The 9,224-nt window shown below is 41.7% G+C and overlaps 1 protein-coding gene and 1 pseudogene across 8 annotated transcripts in view; one reads left to right on the forward strand and one right to left on the reverse strand.

The window, feature by feature from the left end:
• SPIDR (scaffold protein involved in DNA repair) overlaps positions 1-9,224 on the reverse strand; it is a 456,553-nt gene that overhangs the window by 219,625 nt on the left and 227,704 nt on the right. The window lies entirely within an intron of this gene.
• Positions 3,540-4,629, forward strand: LOC113225144 (annotated as a pseudogene).

Here is a 9,224-nt window from a genome sequence, read left to right on the forward strand (position 1 = left end):
CTAGAATTTCGTACAGTATTGGGAATGAGACAAAATATAATAAAGTCCTGTAAGTGCTATTATAGAGCCATATATGTCACTATTCCAGTCCTAAGATTTGTAGATTAGCCTCCCAAGGGGATTGGGACACTTCCCAAGGATCCCTGGGAACAGTGGCAGGCCCTAATTATACCCCGCCTTCATCATTTTTAGTCTTTTCTATACCAGAGGACATCAAAGCTAAGGACAACAACATAACAGTATTCAGTTGATTCTCAGACAGAATATTAGGTAGATGTTGACAAGGTTCTTTTCTGCTAAGTGTTCGGAGAACATACACTTAAAAAAGCAGAGAACAATCCTTCATATTTTGAACTATGAGCTTAATTCTGTTAGTAATTCCTCATAAGCACCAAAATAGGTCACTGGTTTCTTTAGCAGAAGATCTTTTAGCTGAAGAAATTGGCAGATAGAAAATTTAAGTAATGGGCTATTGTCAGAAAACACACTAGAATCAGTTGAAGGCTAGTGGGGATCAGATGTGCAGGTTAAGCCTCCACAGCACAGTGTGGCCCAGCCCTCTATTTCCATCCCCTACCCTGCACTGGGACTTCTGTTCAAAAGGAGGACATATGGTCTTCCTCTTGTTGAACTTTAAAGAAAACAGGAAATCGTGTTTAAACTAATTTCTATGGTTTTGTGAATCCTCATGATTAACAAATAGCCAATCAAATTCTTCAGGAATGATGAAAAATATAAACCCAGAAACATAAGGGTAGAATGTCTTTGAAAAGCATAGCCTTTTACAGCCTTTGAAAGCAGTCAGAGGTGCTTGTGAAACCATGTGTGCTGTTTTGGGTGTTGGCCTCAAAGTATATAAAATATAATCTGTAGTATATTGTTTATTTGTTTTTACTTTTCTGATGTCTGAATATCAGTCACCTACATACTTATATTTCCCTTATCTCCCTCATCATATTCTGGTTTCTATTTTTTATGTCTCTCCTAACATTGCCTATTCAAATTACTTTCAATCAGTAACTGTGACAGCCTCAGAATCACATCCAAAAAACTACTTCCACAGATTTTAGCACAGATTTGAGTATACCCCTCTTTTATGCCTCACTGTTTCCTTAGATTTCTACCACAGTAACTGAAAAGCAACACTATACATATTTCTGCAGGCACATCCTCTGCAGTGGCCTCCCAGCGCCTCCCTCCCCTCAAACAGGTAACAAGGAGCACACCTTCCTCTTCTCCATGTCGTCAGCGCCAACACAGAGCAGTGAGTGCATGCTTGTAGAATTGATAGATAAGTGCATTTGGGATATATTAACTTTATGAGCCCGGGGATGAGTTTAGGTGGTGAGTTTTTGTTTTAGAAATCCCTGTTCCAAATCCAATCTAGCAGTCATTTCTATACCAAATGAATGAAAAAAAACTCAATCAGTAACTTCAGAGTCAGACAATTTAATGAACGTAAAACATACAGGACAAAAGCAGGCATATTAAAGGCAACAAATCCTAGTTTCCCTCTGCACTCCTGTCAGCTAATACTTAAATTGTTATTATCAGATTCAGGGACTTTTAATCACAGACACAAAAGGTGCAATGCCATGGACCTTTTTCTGCAGCACTCTCCTGAATGCAAGCACTATGTTACTTTCACATTATAGAGCCCATGGTGAGTCACCAACCACAGCCCAAGAAGGCATATGGTTCACCTGTGGGCAAGAGGCAGAGAGAACAACAGTAGGGTGACTATAGCAAAAACAACCTGTTTTTCAAATTCTAATAATAGACGGTAGGAAAACACACATTTAGACACACATCTAACCCTAGAACTTGTAGCCATTTTAAAGTTATTAACATAGATCCCATGCCAAGCAACAGTCTCTCCTCCACCCTCACCCTTATATCTAAAAATAAAATGAAACATTACAGCCACATATTTTGCTTGCCTCAGCCAATAGCTCAAAAAACCCCCTCAAGTCCTACTGTTGCTGGATCAGTCCACTGTATACTATGAGTCAGCACTTCTCCACATTTCTGGAAATTCCTCACCAGCAACATGACCTACAAGAGGAAGCCAACTTTCCATTTCAATGTATAACAGGAAGTATTCAAACAGATTTCACCTAAACTGGAGAACTGTTGTTAATGTAATTGCTGTTACATCAGAATGAGTGCAAATCTACTGAAAGACATCAAGTTGTTTTTTTTTAAAGTATAATATTTTATTTTAAAATACAGACATATAGATTGTAATTAGTTAAACCAGTATACTGATTTTGAACAGAGGTATTTTAGTGGCTGGAAGACAAGAAAAAGACAAACTTTAAATTTAACTCAATTACTGTCCATTTTTCTATTGCATATATTGTTGCAGAGTTGTAAGACTTGGGCAAAACCTGTTTGTTAAGAATCTGTTTTGTTTTGAATATATGGTTTGAGCAGTACTGTAGAGAAATAACATTGGAAGTGTAAATATTTTGAGAAAAGACATTCTGCAGCAGACGCTAAAATTAGAGTTTAACTCTCTCAATGATTGGCTTAAATTTGTTTGAACAGAACAAGCTATGTTAATAGATTCCAGAGATTTTATGTTTCAGAAGTGATCTTTCAGAATATTAACAGATCTTAAAAAAGCCTGTAGATTAACTAGAGGGTTATTTCATCAGGGTCCTTGCTTTAACACTCAGAAAGCTGCGTTCATAGTTAAAATGTCAACTACAAGAAGTCGTTTTTCCATAATTCTTACGGAGTTTCAAGACTTAAGTTCAGTAAAAAGCCAAATAGCTTAGTTATTACAGTCATTAATAAATTTATTTAACATTCGTGCAGCATCGGAATGCAAGACATCTGGTTCTAATTTCAATTTTGGCTTAGAATAAAAGCGCCTCCTCCACAATACTTTGATTATAAACTATCCTTTTCCTCCTCTCTTTTTTTCTTCTTTGGAAGCTGTTGTCCTTCATTCTTGCTGGAAGCCACCTGACCACTGCCAGGAAGAAGAATGCAAAACATTCCCAGGAGCGGCCGTGACGTCAGCGCCACATTCCACCTCTCCGTGGTCAGGGCTGTCGGGAAGCTCCAGCCTCCAGCAAAACCACTGGGAGAGATAGCAGCTGGGGCCTGCACTAAATCATATTATACTAAAACCTCCTTCATGTTATGCTTTAAAAATGCACAATGTCTTCCCCCCAAAACAGAGAGAGAGAGAGAGGGAACAGAGCTGGCTTTATAAGCCATATTTACTGTTTATCTTCATATTTATTTTTTATCTCCAAAAACACTTTGGGTTTGGGGGAGGAGAAAAACAAGTAAAAAGTGATTAACAATAATCCTCAGCAGACCAATCACCATAGGCAGCAGTGTGTGGACAGGGTGAGATGAACAACAGAAGAGTGTGGGTTTCAGGTAGCACATCCCCCTCTATTAAACCATCCTCAACAACCCAGTCACTAAGCTCCCTCTCAGGAGAGAGACGAAAGTCCCATTCAAGGATGCTTTAGAAACGCTAAGAAAGTAGTGGACGCAGGGAGGCGCATGGGACGAAGATGGCAGTGGAGCAATAGGAGAAGCTGAGGGAGTTCGTGGTGGTGACGGGCACTGAGGAGGATCAGGCCTGCTTCTTCCTCGAGTCGGCTAACCTGGGACTTGCAGATTGTGCTAGCGAGCTTTTATGAGGACAGAAGGGACAAAGACATCATAACCATTTCAAAGGCAACCCCCAGTTCAGTGTCCAGAGGCACAGCCCCCAGTAATAACAGAGTGACATCCTTCAGAGACCTCATTCATGACCAAGATGAGGGTGAGGAAGAGGAGAGGAAGGCCAGAGGTTTTATACTGGGGCCTCAGAGAGAGGTAGACAGCAGATTGTCAGCCCTCCCAGAAAGAAAAGTCCCAGTGAGCTGGTGGATGATCTCTTTAAAGGTGCCAAAGAGCATGGAGCTGTAGCTGTGGAGGGAGTTTCCGAGAGACCAGTACACCAAGACCATTTGCAGGAGGTGGCTATGGCCTTGGGGCAGCACCAGAGGAAGAGTCTACTTATGTGGCAGGATAAAAGAGACAGCATTCCCACCAAGATGTTCACGTAGTACTGAAACTCTGCAAGAGTGGATTCAGCCTGGATAATGGCGAACTCAGAAGCTACCAAGACCCATTCAATGCCCAGTTTCTGGAGTCTATCCACAGAGGAGATGTGCCAGCAGAGCTGTGGAGGCTAGCTCACAGTGGACAGGCGAACTTGGATATGGAGGACCATCGGGATGAGGACTTTATGAAGTCCAAAGGAGCCTTCACTGGTGAGGGTCAGAAACCAAGCAGCACTGCCCCCCAGGTGTTGAGTACCATCTCTCCAGTCCAACCGGCAGAAAATGAAGACAAAGCCAACTCTTCCATCTTAATCGTCAAATCAGAGACTACCACAAACATCCAAATTCGGCTTGCAGATGGTAAGAGGCTGGTGCAGAAATTTAACTACAGCCACAGATCAGCAACATCCAACTCTTTATTGTGGATGCCTGGCCAGCCATGGCTGCCACCAGCTTTATCTTCATGACTACTTTCCCAAACAAAGAGCTGGTTGACAAGAGCTGGACCCTGAAGGAAGGCAACCTGCTCAATGCTGCCATCATGCAGCGGTGAACCTAACTGCCCAGCCAGCTGCCTGGCCTCTCTCCTCTGTTTCCCACGACCAGTGGCCATGCTCCATGGGGATCATCCCTCCTGCCCCCTTATGCACACCAGTAGTCCAGTGTGACGTCTTCTCCATAGCTTGGGTTCTTAAGTCTTGGTTGAACATTTGTTTTCTCCTTAGTTGCATTTCTTGGGTTTTTGTGACAATCAATGGACTTTAAAGAAAAATAAAAATAAAAACAACCAAAAACGCAGTGGATGTATTTTCACTAAAAAGAAATATATAGACATAGAAACTGAAGACTATAATTACTGCAAAAATTTCCAAACATACACATAATTCTTATACAATTTTTCATTTGTAACTTCCTAGACTCTATCAACAATTCAACAAGTATATCTGTTAACTATATGTGCAACTACATTATACACAACATTTTGTTTTTTTTGCAAATACTATACTGAATATTTCCCCATTCTATTTAATATATTATGATCTTTCACACTTTATGAAACTCTAAAACTAAAATGATTTTTGGGAGGGAGAGAAGAGTTCTATTGCAAAAAAAATGCTTTATGCACATAACTTTTTTATGCTAAACAATTTCCTTGGAATAAACTTGCAGGCATGGACATCTAGATTAAGTACACAATTTCTTTCATCATTTGCTACATATTGCTATGCTGATTTCCAAAAGAACTGTACTCAGTAAGACAATTACACATTTCTGCATACCCACTGTAACTCTGTCAGCATTTGTATGTGCACACATAATTACACATAGAGTTGACATAGACATTTTGCCAAGATACTTTAAATTTCTTTGATTAATAATGAGACTGAAGATTCCTTTATCAGTTGGGTTTTGGGCAACTTCTGAGGTGAGAATTTTTAGAAAAAACCCCCACATTGCAAGTAATGATTATAGCTGAAATCGAAATGCAGATTTTACCTTCATCCAAACAAAAGAAATTGCTGTATTTGAGGTTCTTAATAATATATGCTGTTTTTAGAAGCATCAACATTTGACATGACACAAACTGTAGTTTCTGGATAGGCAGTGTGTGTGGTGTATAGATGTGTGTTAAGTGTGTGTCGTGTGTGTGTGGTATGTGCATAAGTGGTATGTGATGTGTGGTGTGTGTGTCACGTATGTGTGAGTGCACCATATTATATGCATGCACACATCCACATGCCACTACAGTATTTGTGTTGTAACAAAAGAGAACAAGAAGTCAAGAGATGTATGTTGTAGACCTAGTTCTGCCCCAGAAAAGTTAATTACCTTTTCTGAATTTCTTTCCTCATCTGTAAGAATCTAGTTTTATGAATACCATACAGTTATCTAAAGAGGAAGTAAGAAAATAAACGTGAAAGTAGGCTGAAAAGTTATTTGACTTGCTTTTTTGTCTGTTAGATGTTGTAATGTGTTACCTGAGAAAGATATCCAAGGTATAAAACTGGGAGTTCATCATAGTTGCCAAAATGCCAGTCTATAAGTGGTACTCTCCTGGGCCCTAAAACCAAGTACCTTAAAACTTCTACCTCCTGCATAGTATAACAGCCCCCTGGAATAGAAACCAGAATAACTAGATGCCAGGAATGTCTTGATAAAACACAGATGTAGAAATACAGACTTAGGGGGATCTACCATGTCTCCTGCTTACCCACCTTGTACCTACACTCTCAGGAGGCCACAGACAGGAATTTCGGCCTGCATTGCAGATGGTGCCTCAAGGGCTTCTGGATTTCTACAAGAACAGGAATGGCTGAGGCAGCAGAGCTAAGTGTCCAGAGCCAAGAGGGTCTGGCTAACATAACAAGCCGAAGGGCCAAAGTGTGTGTAAGCTAGCCAGGTATTTGGGAGTGTACAATTAATGAGAGGGTTTGTAGAGCCAGAATAGTGAGAAAGCCTCAGACACTCTGATCTGATCTGTAGGCAGGTGACAGAGGCCTGGAGGGACATCCTCAACAGTCGCTGGTTTGATCGACATCCTCAATAGCCGCTCTTCTCGCGTCTGACAGCCTCTCACTGCAGGAGTAGTTGGTCCTTTAAGGAAGAACACTTCCATAATATGGTGATCATGTAACAAGTCTTTCTTCTACCCATTCCCAAAGGATATGCAGCTGCTTTTGAAGAGAAAAAGAAATAACTGGACTTCTCAGCACTTATTGGACACTGTCCCCGAGGACTCAACACCTCTGTGTCCTGATGGTGGGGTGGAAGCTGTGTGGGAGTCAGACACAAATGAAGGCTGTGGTATTATTACCTGACCAGAATCTGGGTTTACAGATGGGATCTACACTCACACACAGGGAGAATTTCCACAGTTGTGTCTTGACCTATGCAGTGAGCATTGTTAGAATTCGACGGGCTCAAGAAAAGCTTCTGAACTTCTCTTCCCTGCCACAACAGCAACCAAAAGCAATATGGCATCTTTTAGAGGAATCGCAAAAATTAATGCCACTGTCAGAGACTTGAAAGGTTCAGGGTGGTGATTCCTACCACATCTCTTTTTTTGTGTGCAGGCCTGTGCAGAAGACACACAGGTCTTTTGAGAATGACAGTTGATTATAACAAACTCTATCAAGGAGAAACTCCAGTTGATCAAACCCGGTAGATCAAATCAATGCATTCCCTTATCTGGTGTGCAGCTACTGATATGACAAAAGTGGTGTGTGTTTGCGTGTGCGTATTTTCCTATCCCAATAGCAGGAAAACAGAAAACTACTTGCTTTTACCATCTTGCCTTAGCACTATGTCAATTCTGGTTCTGTGCCATAACTCAGTCTATAGGAACCTCAATTGTTTTACCAGCCCACAAGACATGATAGCATTACGCTGATAGGATTTGTTAGTGAGAAGTAACAATACCTGAGGATAGCCTGGTAAGGCAAGTATTTGCAGGAGGGCAGAGAACATATACTCCAAAAATCCAGCTGGCTCCCAGGGTAGCCTTTTGAGTACTACATTGATTCACTTACTGAGTAACCCATAAAGCTTCCAGTATTGAGTGGGACAAGAAAAAGTCCTCCATATGGGTTAGGATGGAAGAAGGCAAGGAACTTTGCCCTTGCCCCTGTGGCCAATGAACTGGAATACTCGAAGTCAAAACAGAATAGTGGAAAGTCCCAAGGTTTTGGGGTCACGCAACACTCTGTATTGCAAGTAACTATTTTCCTTTTGATACACACAGATTGACTTAATACTGGCTCCTAGTGGAGAATGAACAGGGGACATTTTACATTAGTTCACTGTGCAACCATGGCTATGGAACCCACATGAACTGGGTGTTGAGGCTACAGAGAAGGATATGTCAAGGATACTGTGTCCTCAGGTAAAAGTCATATATATAGCATATTTAGGTGTGAATAGCATCTGAACCTAAGTTCTGTCAACAGGAAGCTTATATTACTGATGTGCCTACTCTTGTATCCTGCCATCCTTCCCTCAGCCCCCACCAGGGCTCATGGGAAAGTCTGCATGACCAGCTGTCCGAGGAGCTGGTATCCAGATGGAGCAACACAATATGAGCAGCTGAAGTCGGCTGTTACAGCTTTGCAGCTTCCTTCACAGAAGGCCCTGACAGAGAAGCAGAGCTTCCCATGGCATGTCTTGGGTCCAGTCTGCCCAGAAAAGATGGCATGATCACACTGATTCATAGGCAGCAGCAACTACTAAGCTAAACCATTGGGAACATGCTTTAGGGGCACATACCATGGACCATCTGACCCAAGCTAAAGACAGCTTGCAGTGCAAGTCTCTACTCACAAAGAATCAGAACTTACATTGATCAGCACAGACGAAGGAGCAAGAAGACTGAGGAGCTGGCAGCAGGTGGCTGGGAAGAGGCATATGGGTGGATTTCCTGAACCAGGAGTAAGACAGAATACGGTGTCCACCTGAATGCTTACTGGAGAGGAGGCTCTCAGAAACCAGGTGGACAGGAAAAATCACACTATGAATGCTTGGCTCACTCTCTCCACAGTAGCCCAGAGGTTGTTCAGTGGGCTCATCAGCAAAGTGACCACAGTGGTAAAAGTACAACATGGACAGCCTCCCTGCACAGAGCTCAGCTATTTCCCAACACAGTGGAGTGTCAACTTGCCAGGAAAAACAATCGGTCTGAAGGACCGCCTGATACATAATATCTGGTTAATTACACTCAATCACGACAGGATACCATTTTATCCTCACTAGAATATATACCTACTCAGGTTTGGTTTTGTCTTCACTGTCTGCCAGTAACACTGCATATGTCCTTCAACCCACTAGGTGATACATTTGGATGTTTTAGGGCATGCAGACCATGAAATGGGTAGTAACCACTTGTAGAAATGAGAAGTCTAATAATTATGCATACTTCTTCCTTTCTCGGTGTGGCAAGTATATGTTTACGCATGTTAACTCATTTTCTTCCTCCATTTCCCCAGTTTTAGATAGGGTGTATTGGTGATATTAGCCTTGCAATTCATTCCATAGGTTATAGGATCCCAGAATTCTAAGACAGAACACTGCCTAAATTAGAGGAAGGAAGGAAAGAAGGAAGGAAGGAAGGAAGGAAGGAAGGAAGGAAGGAAGGAAGGAAGGAAGGAAGGAAGG

Source organism: Piliocolobus tephrosceles, chromosome 7 (assembly GCF_002776525.5).
Source record: "Piliocolobus tephrosceles isolate RC106 chromosome 7, ASM277652v3, whole genome shotgun sequence".
Classification (NCBI taxonomy): Eukaryota; Metazoa; Chordata; class Mammalia; order Primates; family Cercopithecidae; genus Piliocolobus; species Piliocolobus tephrosceles.